The 15536-nt window shown below is 39.1% G+C and overlaps 1 protein-coding gene across 5 annotated transcripts in view; it reads right to left on the reverse strand.

Annotated features, from left to right (window-relative positions):
• Positions 1 to 15536, reverse strand: part of LOC139478874 (long-chain-fatty-acid--CoA ligase ACSBG2-like) — a 53248-nt gene that overhangs the window by 33949 nt on the left and 3763 nt on the right. For 3 of the 5 annotated variants that reach the window (XM_071261583.1, XM_071261817.1, XM_071261666.1), the window contains one exon: positions 14130 to 14186. The exons of 1 other annotated variant lie outside the window; for it this stretch is intronic. The gene's annotated coding sequence lies outside the window, so the exon portion shown is untranslated. Of the gene's footprint in view, positions 1 to 7676; positions 7724 to 14129; positions 14187 to 15536 lie in introns of those variants that run through there. One more of the 5 variants, XM_071261971.1, reaches the window with a different exon arrangement.

Here is a 15536-nt window from a genome sequence, read left to right on the forward strand (position 1 = left end):
AGGAGGGAGGAGAGGGAAGTCGTGCAATGCAACCACTTGTAGACATGCATCACAATGTACTTGGTGGGTCACTGTGACATACCACAGTCACTTGCACTCTGATTGGTTGTGGTTAAGGAAAACAACAGCAATAAAGATGTTGAGAGTTTATAATGTTTGACACTTACACAGACTTACTGGTATCATCATCATTTATAGTCAACTTTAACAAGGAAGTGTTAAAGAAACTGCCTCTTATCACACACGCATATGTTACTAGACTCACTCAAACAGGACATACAGATAGCATAATCATGATGGTCATAATATAGATATACATCAGGGGAACATGCTCAATTGAGTGGGTAGAGAATGGATATATATATATCATAAATGCCATACTTTGACTCGCTGAAAGTCATATTTGTTGTAGTTTGACTATCACTATCGGGAACGTGGGAGCATCGGCTGTGATTGGTCAAATTGTTTCATATGAAAAAAATATCTGGCAATAGCGATTAAACATAGCGACCCAGCAAACCAGCGTTAGAAATTGGCACTAGTCCTGTAGTCCTTACCAAACTGCCCAATAGTAATGGTATCCTAAGGACTAGTAAAAATTGGCCCATTTTAAGAGTTTTTATCATTATAAGGACTAGTGGACAAGAACTGTTAGTTTCTAACCCTGCAAACACGTGGCTGAAAGTCTGGACCAAGCAAACATGTGGTTGAAAGTTTGGACCAAGCAACATGTGGTTGAAAGTCCGGACCAAGCAAACATGTGGTTGAAAGTTTGGACCAAGCAAACACGTGGCTGAAAGTCTGGACCAAGCAAACATGTGGTTGAAAGTCTGGACCCATCAAACATGTGGTTGAAAGTTTGGACCCAGCAAACATGTGGCTGAAAGTTTGGACCCAGCAAACATGTGGCCAAAAGTTTGGACCCAGCAAACACGTTGCTGAAAGTTTGGACCCAGCTAACACATGGCTAAAAGTTTGGACCCAGCAAACACATTGCTGAAAGTTTGGACCCAGCAAACACATTGCTGAAAGTTTGGACCCAGAAAACATGTGGCTGAAAGTTTGGACACGGCAAAGACGTTGCTGAAAGTTTGGACCCAGCAAACGCATGGCTGAAAGTTTGGACCCAGTAAACATGTGGTTGAAAGTTTGGACCCAGCAAACACCCTGCAGAAAGTTTGGACCAAGCAAACACGTGGCTTAAAGTTTGGACCCAGCAAACACATGGCTGAAAGTTTGGACCCGGCAAACACGTTGCTGAAAGTTTGGACCCAGCAAACGCATGGCTGAAAGTTTGGACCCAGTAAACATGTGGTTGAAAGTTTGGACCCAGCAAACACCCGGCAGAAAGTTTGGACCAAGCAAACACATGGCTAAAAGTTTGGACCCGGCAAACACGTGGCAGAAAGTTTGGACCAAGCAAACACGTGGCTAAAAGTTTGGACCAAGCAAACACGTGGCTGAAACATTATAAGTTGTGACAGGATCACGAGGGGTACATGGAGGTTTATGCGTCCTCTGTTAGGTTTTATACCACGAGCCAGAGGATATACAGTAATTTATTAAGATCATGCGGACCAAACAGTTATCATTCTGACATGGAGGTATGATAAAACAGCAGGAATTGGGGAATTGTAACTTACATTTGCTGACTTGGAACCGAATGTCGGCCTCTGTGCAGGCCTAGATAAGTCTCTGCGTACCTAAATCATATCTCGACATCACTCCGACATCTCACTGATCCCGAAGCAGACGGGCAACATGTTGGTGTTATCAGTTCATGAGTGGCGGGTGTTTGTGGTTGATGAGTGCACCTGGACATGGTCATTCTCTTGACCCTGGACTCTATTGTAATCACGGTGACATAGCTAGATTATACAGTCAGACAGACAAGCTTCACACCCACACCACAACAGACAAGGTCATCCCCTAGTCAATCAAAAGACATACAGCCACCTAGGTACCGTCACGATTCACTTGGACAAGTTGTAACGGGCTATATTTATCAATGGGTTTACAGGGCTCTCTTCTCAAGTTTGTCTTGAGTCATATGTTTACAATCTCAGTAAAAAATAAATATAAATATCAGTGAGTGAGTATGGTTTTACGCCGCTTTTAGCAATATTCCAGCAATATCACGGCGGGGGACACCAGAAATGGGCTTCACACATTGTATCCATGTCGGGAATCGAACTCGGGTCTTCGGCGTGACGAGCGAACGCTTTTACCACTAGGCTACCCGACCGCCCCTATATAAATATCAAGTTCTATCTGATGATTAATCTTTGAAATCTGATTGCTTTCTCCATTTTTTGCTTATTTTGAAGTCAGTGAAAGCAGACCCATGAAGATCCAGGGTAGAATAGGTCTTCAGCAACCCATGCTTGCCATAAAAGGCGACCATGCTTGTTGTAAAAGGCGACTAACAGGATCAGGGGATCAGGCTCGCTGACTTGGTTGATGCATGTCATCGTATCCCAATTGTGTGAATCGATGCTCATGTTGCCAATCACTGCATTGTCTGGTCAGACTTGATTATTTACAGACCACCATCATATAGCTGGAATATTGCTGAGTGCGGCGTTAAAGAACAAACAAACAATGATAGTAAAACAAAGGCAATAACCTGTTATCCTAACCAAGCAATTCTACTTTCTGGTCCATTTTTTAAATAGCCTCTGCTGAAGCAAGACAAACGTCTTGAAAAGAGTTCTTTTAAACAAATGCTTGGTCTCTGAGAATATACTCACTGCCAAAAGAAACACGAACCACAGAAACATATAGAGAAGTATGTACATTAAGAGATGTTTCCATTGTGTACCACTTGATGACAAAAACTTACAATCAGTCAAGTGTTACCACAGAGTGCTTTATTCATAACACAGTATGCTGCACGAGATTTCTAAACTTTACACCCTAATCCTACACAAAACAAATGGTGCATTTCGAGTCATGGATCTATGACACCATATGTGATGCGTTTAAAAACGTTGTTTTACACAACATACCAGTATGTTCGTTTGTACATCAAACCAATCTAATATCTATTGAATACGAGTATATCTTCAAATATTAACCAACATGTACGGTCATGATGGTATCTGAGTTTCCCTTGTCAGTGAGTATATGATGTTGATAGAAACAAATAATTCCATCTAGACGTGCTTCATTAAGATTTTTGCATTACAGACATGACTGGGTGGAAGGGAAATAATATGGTTCAGGGACTGTGCGCCAGACTTGTGTTTTTTTATACTGCTGGGATGGGTGGACGGCATGCATTCCTTCGCAACCTTTCAACTGTAGTGTCCGGACTAGGAATAACATACACAAGTTTACATTTCTACATGAGACAGAGATCTGGGTTATCAAGACACTTCCCAGGCCCTGACTCAAAGTGTCTGGTTAATAAGAACTAGCAGCATGGAAAATTACATTACAATTACATTACAATACTAGGAGTGAATTAAGAAATAACGTTTGCAACGGAGTGCTTGACGTAATAATATATACTACTCAGAAGAACTTACAGAACAACTGATTCTTTCATAAGACTACAGATTAACCATGCTAACTATACTCATATGACAGAATCGGGTGTTTTCAACTTCTTTGAGTAGTATAGTTCAAGGCCTAAACAATACTTTATTACACTACACATAGTGGAGGCAAACTCAAAAAGTGTACTTTCAGCGATGGAAACTGACAGTTTTAGTCCACTAGCCCTTACAAAGATAAGGCAAGTCTACAGGACTTGTGCCAATTTCTAAAGCTGTTCTTTATCGCAGGCTCAAGCACAGTAGGCACCTTTGTTCTTTAGCGAAGAATTTTTAAAAGTTGTTTAACTCCATTCACCACCTAATATTCTATCATGGCAGCCTCTAAAAATTCAAATCTGGACGAGATAAACAAGTGACAATCAGATAAGTCACAGACGACCATTCCAAGCCCTGTTATGACGTACTGGGGACATATTCTAACCACAAATCCCCACAGGATAGAGAAATAGTTAAATGAAACAGGGTTTTGTTAACATGGTCAAGTCACAAACAAACAGTAACAATCTTGGTCACAGTCTTCATCAGCTTGTTCAGAAACATGATAAATGACCACAATAACATATTTTGATTTTTTCAACACTATCAACTAAAAAGAAATACATATTTTACCTTACCTTCGACATTAGCCCTATAAAATGCACCAACCAATGGTAAATCTTGACAGCACTCAATTCAAATATTCATTTCTTAAAGCTCTCCCAACCAAAGTCACTGCAAGATATAGGCTTGTCAATAAATCATCTCTCACAAGAACCCCACTTTGAGCTATGATCATATACATCACCAACAACAGGCCATAAGTCACCCAGTTTATCCAGTGACTATGTTGACTGCCTTACCTGCCTGTCTGTCGGCCATGATATGGCAGGTTCTGATAGCAAACGACACGTCTTGGACACAGATCGTACTTTGCCCCCTCCCCCAATCACTGTCCATCATTGCACCTCATGTCAAGCTTTATCTTGCCTCCATCACGTACATAACCCTTCACACTTAGTTTCACAAGAATTTTATCTCGCCTCCCTGTGTATATCTTAATATAGTAATGTGATAGAACTTCAACTATGTCAAACTTGGTTCAACCCACACCCACATTAATCATGATTTATCAACATAAATAAAAAACCTTCATCAGTTCAGTGTCCATGACTATGATTATGGATCACCATTTTGTGTGTAGTTCTCTAGCTGTTCCTAACATGTTTTAATTTTTTAATTCAACAAAGTGCCATTTTTCATTTGACTATTATATCACTTTGAACCATTAGATTAATGTTACGTAGTAATGTAGACTGACCAAATGAAGTCTATATGTGTTTTTAGCACTATTACAGCATTTGTCTCTCAGGTGTCCCAAACACACAATAGAGAATCAAACAAGGTCCACTATCTCATCAGTGAACACCTTAACTACTGGGCTACTCTACATGTCAGACCTGGAGAATATTCCAATGAATGCCACACAGGATCTATTTCTATTTTTGCAGCTGAAAGTTTTTTCACATAAGCCCTCCAGGTAATGTATGGATGCTGTCTCAATTACAACTCTTCCTCACCCAAGACAAAGTCAAAACAAGTTCAAAGAATCCTATGAACTTACCCATCTGTGCCCCCAATTGGTCTAACCACTGGATTTTTGTTGTTGATATGCCTACCTCATATCAAAAAACATTGAGGCCATACGTTAATAATTTTATGTTTTACGAATTTATTCCAGCTTTTCCACACAATTTGTTTGTTTGTTTGTTGTTTAACACCGCACTCAGCAATATTCCAGTTATATGACAGCAGTCTGTAAATAATCGAGTCTGGACCAGACAATCCAGTGATTGACATAATGAGCATCAATCCACACAATTGGGATACAAGGACAGGCATCAACAGAGTTAGCGAGCCTGGCCACCTGATCCTGTTAGTCGCCTCTTATAACAAGCAAAGTTGCTTCTTACAGCAAGCATGGGTTGATGAAGACATATTCTACCCTGGATCTTCACTGGGTCGATCGAAATAAAAATGAAAATAAATAGCTATGTCAATCATTCATTTATTTATATGAAAGTCATTCTGCCGTAACTGCAGCTGGCTTCTTGAATCACACAGTGATGTAGATATTTAATTCATATATAACATTTTATATTATATAAGAGGGTCTATATTACAAGCAGGGGACATAAATATGTTTATGCTGAATCTATTTCTTTTCCAGCTGCTTTTCATAGGGGTGGCGGGCCGTGAAACGAAAAATAAAAACTGTGTCCTGAGATAGTGGAGTCAAATAACAACCCAGATCACAATACGTAATTCGCATCTGCAATTTCTCCATGTTTCCATGGGGCCTGGCTGTCACTTGGGAGCTGCTATCAACCAGTTTGTGTTTAACTCACATGACTCGTTAATTATTCTATACTCATTCGCATCAAGCATTTTGTTTGCTATTTGGCAGCAAGTTATACTAGTCGGAGTGGTTATTAGGGCAATTTATAGCAAAGCTTACTTTCTTAAGTTAAATCGACAACAGAATCCAAATATGTATCAGAACGCGTACATTATTGATACATTGATGAATCATGACATCCCTACTGTAATGAATGATACATAACTTACCCACTGTCCTGCCCTGCATTAGCTGTAACCATGGTAACAAAGATGTCATCACCAGGGAAGGTATTAGGCGCTGACCCTCTCGGCCAATACAATCTGCCCCAAGTATCCTCATATTCTTGAAAGTTTGGTGCGGAGAAAAAAGCTTTTTTCCCGGTGTCATGGGCCATGGCCATGTTTTTCACCTTTCTTCCAGTTGTTCCCCGTACAGTTTCTTTAATGGTTGACTACTGGTAGTTTGGCCAGTGGCCACCAGAATGACAAAAGCATGTGTCGAAAGACAGTGAGTGAGTGAGTTGGGTTTAACGCCGCTTTTAACAGTATTCCAGTTATATCACGGCGTGTCAGCTTAATGTGGGAGGAAAGCCCGAAGTGATGCAGGTCTCAGACGTTTACCACTTCGGTGAAACCCACAAGCACGGGTATGGTGCTTACAAACCTGGAAACATAATCGTGGGCGAAAATCAGAGTCCAAGTTGTCCAACAGATGGCCGATACTACACATAAGGCACATAGCAGTCTCTGACTTATCCTCTACTCTGAAGCCAGAGTCTAGTCACATTCTGTTCGGTCTAGTAAGCTAAGCCGATGATTATTCATATAACACTTAAATCTAACAGCCTAACACCCACTGCAATCAGGGAGATTATCAAAAGGTATTACCATGATGTCATGGCTTCCAGCTGTGCTCTCATATTAATAAACATATGAAAACTGCAGAGACATCCAATCCATTCCACTAATCCAGAATATCTCAGGGAGAGAGCTAAGGTCTTGCACAGCAACGGAAAAGAAAGCAGACATAGTTTATGCAAGGAATGAGAAGCTTTTCATATGGACTTATTTACCTATCATTGTATTACCCCATATTGCATTAAGTTTCTGACAACCTTGGGTCAACCTTGTAACCAGCTCTTCTTACAAAGCTAGGTTTTGAAGCAGTTCTCTTCTAAACCTAGGTTTTGCAATAGCTCACTGCTAAACCTGCTGTGAGGTTTTACATTTGAATTGTAATAGCAAGGTTACACAATTGATGTTTTATAACCTGGCCTCTTGATATGAACACAATATTCAGTTTTGATTGGTTAAAGTCACAATGCCATGACGTGAATCAAACCTGCAACCTCACATATTTTTAAAGTTTCATAACCCACTGTTTTCCGATTGAGCCACAAGGCAGGAGATGAGAAGATGTTCATTCTTACATGTCATAATTACAGCTGGTCGATGATACACATGGTTTCTCTCTCACACGCTTTGATCAAATTCCTTTCATACTGTCACAGTGTGACACGCTGCATTGTTTCACATTGAGATATCTCAATGTTTTCTTATTTTAAATGGTCCATAAGTTGGATAAAACACACCTCCAATGTTTTGGTTGAAAATGTAATATCTTGAGCTTGAGCAAAGACTTTGGGCTTCTCCCTTGCTTGCGGTTTTACATTTTCAACCAAAACTCAGAGGTGTGTTTTATTTTACACATGGGCAGCAGATAACAGCTGTATAACATACCTGTGTGCCGCAACTTGTACAAGCAAAGATCAAACACTTGACTTCTGTGATTTCATCTTTATACACACATTTTAAACACCGGTATTTAATGAACATAACATACAGCGCAACATATTTGGCTAATGTCTATCTGTGTCTTCACAACAATTATTTATCCATTCAATGAAACTGCCAATAAAGGAAGGGTTCCATTAAAAACATTCAATAGAAGCGGCATTTCTTGCACAATACATATTAATTGAAACCTAACAGCAGCTGGTTGTGACATCACCAACACGTGGATGATAATTGCTGTTGAGATATTGGAGAGTGACACGGTTTTCATGCCCGAGTGACTAAAATATAAAAATAAACCCCCAACAATATGTCCACATGTTTAATAAGATCAGAATAATGTTTTGACTGCTGAAGTCAGCAATAATCAAGTTACATCACGGCCCCCAGTAACTGGGTTATGGCCAGACAAACCACTGACTGAAACCATGAGCACGATCGACGCAGTCATAAGGATACCAGGTCAGTCATTGATCAGTTACCACCTGTTCTCAAATTCTAACTGGCTAAAAGTCAAAGTCGTTGCCATAGAAACTCGCAAATAAATTTGTAAAAAAAAACATACTATCAAAAGGCACCAGTTTACACTAGACCTATCTATGTGCCAAGTTTGGTTATGATATCTCCATTGTTTTTTTAGTTCTCTTCCAGAAACAAAACAAAACAAAACAAAACAAAACAAAACAGGACGGACAGATGGACAGCACCCATTCCTACATGCCCCTTCCACTTCATGGCGGGAGATAATAAAACGCAGTAACCATCTACCAGACAGTTTGTCTCCCCATGTTGTTGAGATAAGGTGATTCACTGAGCTGCAACAGGACACACCTACCAGGGTGTCTCTATAATGTCTACAAACAAGTGTTATCTACCGGACGGGCATGGTGTCCAGCAACCTTACTATTCCCTAATGGTTTAACACTTACTTCACCTTGCTGTTTCATGATCAAAGGTATTTCAAGGACTGAACAGAAACAAAGGCATCAGAGGAGGTATTGCATTATTGAGTGATTGAGTTTGGTTTTACGCCGCTTTTTGCAATATTCCAGCAATATCACGGCGAGGTATTGCATTAAAATTGCATATTTCTACCAGTCATTATGATACCTTAACTACTGGGCAGTTTGGCAAGGACTACAGGATTAGTGCCAATTTCTATCGCTGCATAATCAGCCAGGTCACACATTGTGACCAACCAGTCCTCATTTCCGTGGGCTCCCACAGCATGGAGTGATGGTGACCCACCCTTTCATGGTATCGACAGACAAAAAGAAAGTTAAAAGACCTGAACACTCTGATTGCTAGGGATACCAGGTAACCATGGTAACTGACCCATGAAAATAACAAATGACACTTAAATCTGAAAGCAATCAGAAACCAGATCCATAATTGCTGACAGCTCCCATAAGTATTCATATGTTATGGGAATCACTAATAGGCACTGACCGTGTCACTAAAAGCTTTTCTTTTCTGCTTTGGACATGAACATTCTGACATCCCAGCAGTTCATTGATCACCCAAGACAAAACAGTGGCAAGCCCAGCATGAACTTTAAAGATACACTGCCTTAAAAAACCAGAACATATAAACATGGCTTCAAAGTACATACAGGTATTATAAGGTCATGAAATATTTCACTGTCTCACAACAAATTAAATTTGACATTAAAAAAAAATCAATCTTATATACCTAGCTATTGCTAAACAATGACCTGAGGACATCCCATTATAGGTTACATCACAACGACCTTTCATCCGACCAATCAGAAGGTCGCTTACCATTCTTACCAGATCACGAAAATGACAGTTGGAATGTGTTTTCTGATCATACAACCTCAAAAAGAGTAACAGGGTATTTTAAGTGATAGTATACAGCAAAACGACTAAGTCGGTCAAAATCAATTGTCTGTCTCTAGCTTCAATGGGATAAACATTTGAATGGGAGAGACTTTGCATAGCCCATGGAAACAAGACTTAAATTGCGCGATATGATCAACACTTACACATGTTTGTTCCCATACACTGCAATAACACAACTAAGGACCAATGAATTGTCATAAACAGAACAAAACCAGAAACCAGAAACCAGAAACCAGAAACAGAAACAGAAACGCATAGTGTATTTTCCGTAAACACCACACAATGTTCTTCATATTGCACGCAGAGCAGATCAGAAAGTCACACTTGAACTATTTCATCCACTTTGTGACAGGCACTGATTTCCAAAATTACTCTGTTTTAGACATATAAGTGATATATTGTACTGTAGCACCTTAAAAAGCATCAAAATAGCCTACATAATAGTCTGACTTAAGGGAATGCTTTGGCCTTCAGTGTCTCGGGCTAGCCATCTAACTGGAACACATTGCAACGACATTATTTCATCCCAATAGTGACAAGTTGTGTAAGGACTTTGATCAGTGATGCGTGAGAGTGCGTGAGTGAGAGTGTGAGTGAAATGGACCTTTTGACACTTTTAACAGTATTCAAGGCACATCAGCTTATTGTTGGAGAAATCCCAAAGCGGTCCAAGATATTTACAAGTTTGGTGAAACCAAGGGGCACAGGTATGGTGCTGACAAACCTAGAAACATAATCAGAGTAAACCGGGATTCGAACTCACAAACATAGGTTTTGGCGTCCCCAGGTGATGTTGTTTCAGAGTTAAATCTACAGGTAACCTAGCTCGACACTGAAAACACAGTAGGTTTATCTCCTAAATATTTTAAAGCTAATGGCTATTGTTACTTCTAATTGCAGTTGTGAATATCTATTCAGCTAAAAGCAACAACACAATTATGTAGTACCATTTATTATATACTTCAGTGTGAAAGATTGAGTTTTCTGAAGTTGAGAAAAGTGATATTTTCACAGCAGTAAACATAACACTTTGACGAAACTATTGTCATACAAGAGTGAGTGAGTGAGTGAGTTTGGTTTAACGCCGCTTTTAACATTATTCCAGTTATATCACGGCGTGTCAGCTTAATGTGGGAGAAGCCCGAAGCGATGCAGGCCTCAGACGTTTACCACTTCGACGAAACCCACGAGCACGGGTATGGTGCTGACAAACCTAGAAACTGTCATACAAGAGTTACCTCCCAGGAAATTTATCGTATCATACACGAACTGTTGACTTCCTGTTTACGTTAGTTCCACATTGACAGGGCAAAATAATTTCAGATAGTCATTTATGGCGGTAATATTGCTTCTTGCTGTTATTTTCTTGGAAATCTTTCGTTATAAACTGTTACTTGACCAGTGTGTATTCTTTTGCTTCCAAAAATGTTCTCGTACATTTCAAGATTTTTTGGTTGAAGTTGATATTTTATATAATCATATCTAAACATACTAAATGTATGATAAAGAATTCTTGTAACTCTAAATATTTTTAGTTACTTTTGGCTTTTATTTTTTAAGATTTTGCAAACTCTTTAAGTCGCAACATCCCTGTGTGTTAGGTAGGGAGAATTTACGCATCAAGGTTTAACATTTGTAATGAAATAATTTAATTTTCTGGTAGACAACTACACAAAAAGTATATTACATAATGGATATTCCATGTGTCAAGTAAAATAACATGTTTCTCTCATCCCGTGACGAGGGAACAGGAGATATTTTCAGTCGTTCTTACTCCACGAATGGAAATATCGCCTTTCCCCGTCACAAGCTGAGATAAACACGATATTTCACTCGACACATGAAATATCCTCTGTGTATACTTGAGACAAACTGATGACAGAAACCCAGCATATCTGATTTAGCAACCGAAAATCTAGATGTCTTGATGATGGTTTAAAGTATAACATTTCAAGATGTATATTTAACAACTAGGTTGCAATTTACAAATAACTATATCCACACTAGTATAGAACAAACGTGGCCAGAAACATGGTAACACTCATAACGAACCTAGTTACCACATTGGCCACAGCTACTGACCTGCCACTTAGCATATACAATACATGCTGAGACTGGTCAGGTTAAGCTGAACTAATCTCATTGTATTCAAGACAATCAAGCTGAAATTTATGGGCCAAAGTCCAATTTTAACACAAGGGCATTTGAATGTCAAATTAATTGTCAGCAGTGGTACGAAACATTTTTTTAAAGTTTTTAAGTAATCGGAACAACAACTACTTAAATGTGTCAAGGCCTACATACATGAGCCCTCAAATTACATTAGCAATGATCAGAACAAATTGTTTTTAGCCAAACCTTGTTTGATAAAAATCCCATGTGTATCAATTCAAAGCATCTTCTGAACTTCATATCAATAGCAATTATTGGGTTACAAAGATAATAAGAGACTGCATGTGTCAATTAGGATTTGGCAATGTGTTTTTTTTCCAAACATGTGGAAAACAGAATGTATTTCTAAAAATGTTTCAATGTTTGAGAGATAACCCCCAGCAAACATGGGTGCTATGCAAAGATTCCACAAATATATGTCTATGCAAGTTAGGTAGATAAACTGTTTTGAAACGAAAATCACTCAGTATTAATTTGTCCAATTCTTGATAACTTAAGACCGGTTTATGTTGTCTCCATCCAAACTATCACAAATTCAACCTCCTCTTATCATAGCAAGATCCAACCACTGCAGTTCGTTCACTCACTCACTCACACTCACACTCACACACACGCGCACGAGCATGCACACACACACACTGTTGAAAGAAAAACATTATTCAATGCTTAACCTGTCTAAATTATCAAATTCTGAACACAAAGGCTTGTATACCTGTATATGTATTGACTAAATCAAATTTAACAACAACAACAACTACCCTACAACTGATTGATCTAGCAACCAACTGCAATAATGGAATAAAGACAGGTTACGGACAGTTTCAAGATTCACCCATAACATTGCAGTACCATCACAACCATGCTGATAAATATTGAAACAATATATTGCCCTCGTATTTTGACATATAGCTCCAGCCTGAATGTAGGTCATTTTGAGATTTTGGTGAGGAAAGGCTTCTATGGTTACTGATTGTTTGTTTTATGAACATGGAAGTATCATTTGCATTGTGATATTTTCATTGTTTCAGATCAACGTCCTTGTACTATTTGTTGTGAGTATGGTTTTACGCCGCTTTTAGCAATATTCCAGCAATGTCACGGTGGGGGATACCAGAAATGGGCTTCACACATTGTACCCATGTCAGGAATCAAACCCGGGTCTTCGGCATGACAAGATAACGCTTTAACCACTAGGCTACCCAACCGCCCCTTGTACTATCACTGCAGCACTTCAACAGTATTGTTACAGCGAGACTTTGTTTCTCGTTCTGGAGCCCAGTCTAGGACTGGACCTTAAAATTAATGCCATGAGTGAAAATTAGGGTGATCATTAACAATGAGATTGGTAAAAAAAGAATCTTAAAGTTTTAGCTTGGAGAGAAACAGTCTGTACCAAAATGGTTTGAGTCAACTATCCCTGACTATCTACTGATTTTCAGTAGAGTTTAGTGTTATAATATGGACCATTATCAGCTCATTACTAGACCTAGTAATTCTACACTCAGATTTCAGACTAGTGGCTTAAGTCACAGAATCCCATTAACAATAGCAAAAGATGTATTTCATGATGAAAACTACAACCACAGGTGTTTCAACATGTAAATTTTAATTTTAATAAACTGAACATGTGTATTGAATATAAGACCATGTGCTATATGTAGGTATCGAATGCCCACCCCACAACAAATGAAGATTCTATACACATGATACACTCAGTTATGACCGAAGCACATATTCTCTTGAACAAATTGTTAAGTTTAGCAGTCAGAAATATCAGTTATTCCATAATATCACATCTGCAAGGTTAGAACTTAACACTAGCCTGCTAGCCTGGGGCTAGTACAAATTCCTGAGGGCTAGTACAAATTTCCAAATTTCCCAATTGTTTCAACATTACAAGGGCATTTTATCTTTAACCCAAGTATAGCTTTTGAGTTTAGTTCTAACCATTGAAACTGCCTCTAGGTTGAGTGAGAAATATCTTGCATTACCCTGATATCATGGTTGCCTGTAGGTCGAGTTGAGTAGAGTTGAGTGAGGGCCTTTAAAACCAAGGGATAACTTAGTATATAGCATCCCTTACAACCTACACTGCTGAGTAGGTGATAAACCATCAACTAGGTCACTTTACAACCAGTAGATCCAACGATTAAAAAGTTCCTGCAAGTATGGGAAACTGGGGATCTAGTCTGCCCGATACCCTCTTTCAAAATAAGAACAATAACCAAAATTAACAATTTACTTTATAAATCGACACATTCACCTACTGTGAGTACGGCATGTTACAGATCCTGCAAGTCGGTATGTTATCAGTAACACTTGAGACTATACTCCACACTGTACATCACAATTACATCACAATTACCTTTATCAGCAGCAATCCCAGGTTGTCTCTACTGGTAATCTCGTCTGGGAGTCGGAACTGAAGCATGAGATGGGTACCTAATTAACCTACAGGAACAGTTTCAGCATTAATGATGAGGACCGGTTCAGTAAGTGTAAACATGCCCAGCCTAGCTAACTCGCAGGTATTTCAACAACGTTGTGCCGGTCCAGATTTCAATAAATGGACATGCTTGAGTGGTTCTTCAGGTAACTGTCTACCTGGAACCGGTACAAAGGTACACCAGACCTTGTGCCTACTGATGCATTAGACAAGTGGTGGAGGAGGGTCACAGCTCCCTATCAGTCAACACCTGATATGCTTGTTGAACCACACCGGCCACTGGTGACAATGAGTGGGGGAACATATATATTAATCACTGCACTACTGCAGGCCTCAGATCGCCCATGGGGCATTGACCCCTATACACGATCCGAAGCCTCTTTTCAGTACATGCTGTACACAAACAACTACTTCATAAATCCAAAAAGTATCAAGAAAATATTTAACAATGTTTTTTCTTGATTATGCAAATATTACAAAATGTGTTACATGTATAAAAGAAACCTGTATAAAAGAAACATCAAAACTTAAATCTGATAATGTGACTTTAAATATTTGGTTGTACACAACTGAGCTACCTGAAATCATTCAAGCAAACTCAATGCACACTTCTGAGAACTAAGCAACAGATATATTCCATAGGGGTTATTCTCTATATTCAGTGGGGGGTTATGCTACATATTCCATGGGGGTTATTCTCTATTATCCATGAAGGGGTATGCTATATATACCATGGGGGTTATTCTCTATATCCCATGGGGATTATGCTTTATATTCCAGAGGGCTTATTCTCAATATTCCACGGGGGTTATTCTCTATATTCCATGAAGGGTTATGCTATATATTTCACGGGGGTCTATACTTCATGTACCATCAGGGTTGTATTACAGGTCATTATCGCCTGTGCTGATACAAAGGTGAAGGATTACAACAAATCTCTTTCACTCACAACAGCCTGGTCAACAAACACTGGAACTGGAGTGTCTCTTAAACATTTCACAAGATAATCGACCACATGTATGTTGATACCCATGATACAACTAGAAGTATCATTAGGGCTGTCACTGATCAAATGCAGATCGGTTCTTTTGGAAGCAAAATATAAACCAGCTAAAACATTTCTTAATATCAGTCTGCATAATAAATGATTGACCCATGGCTGTCTGTCTGTCGCTTGCTCGCTCGCACGCACGCACGCACGCACGCACGCACACACACACTATATATATATATATATAGAGAGAGAGAGAGAGATATATATACATATATATCCGACGATTGTTCAATTATCTTGGGCTAATAAATTCATAATTTTTTAGCACATGC

Source organism: Haliotis cracherodii, unplaced genomic scaffold (genome assembly GCF_022045235.1).
Source record: "Haliotis cracherodii isolate W230 unplaced genomic scaffold, xgHalCrac1.p SCAF_1, whole genome shotgun sequence".
Taxonomy (NCBI): Eukaryota; Metazoa; Mollusca; class Gastropoda; order Lepetellida; family Haliotidae; genus Haliotis; species Haliotis cracherodii.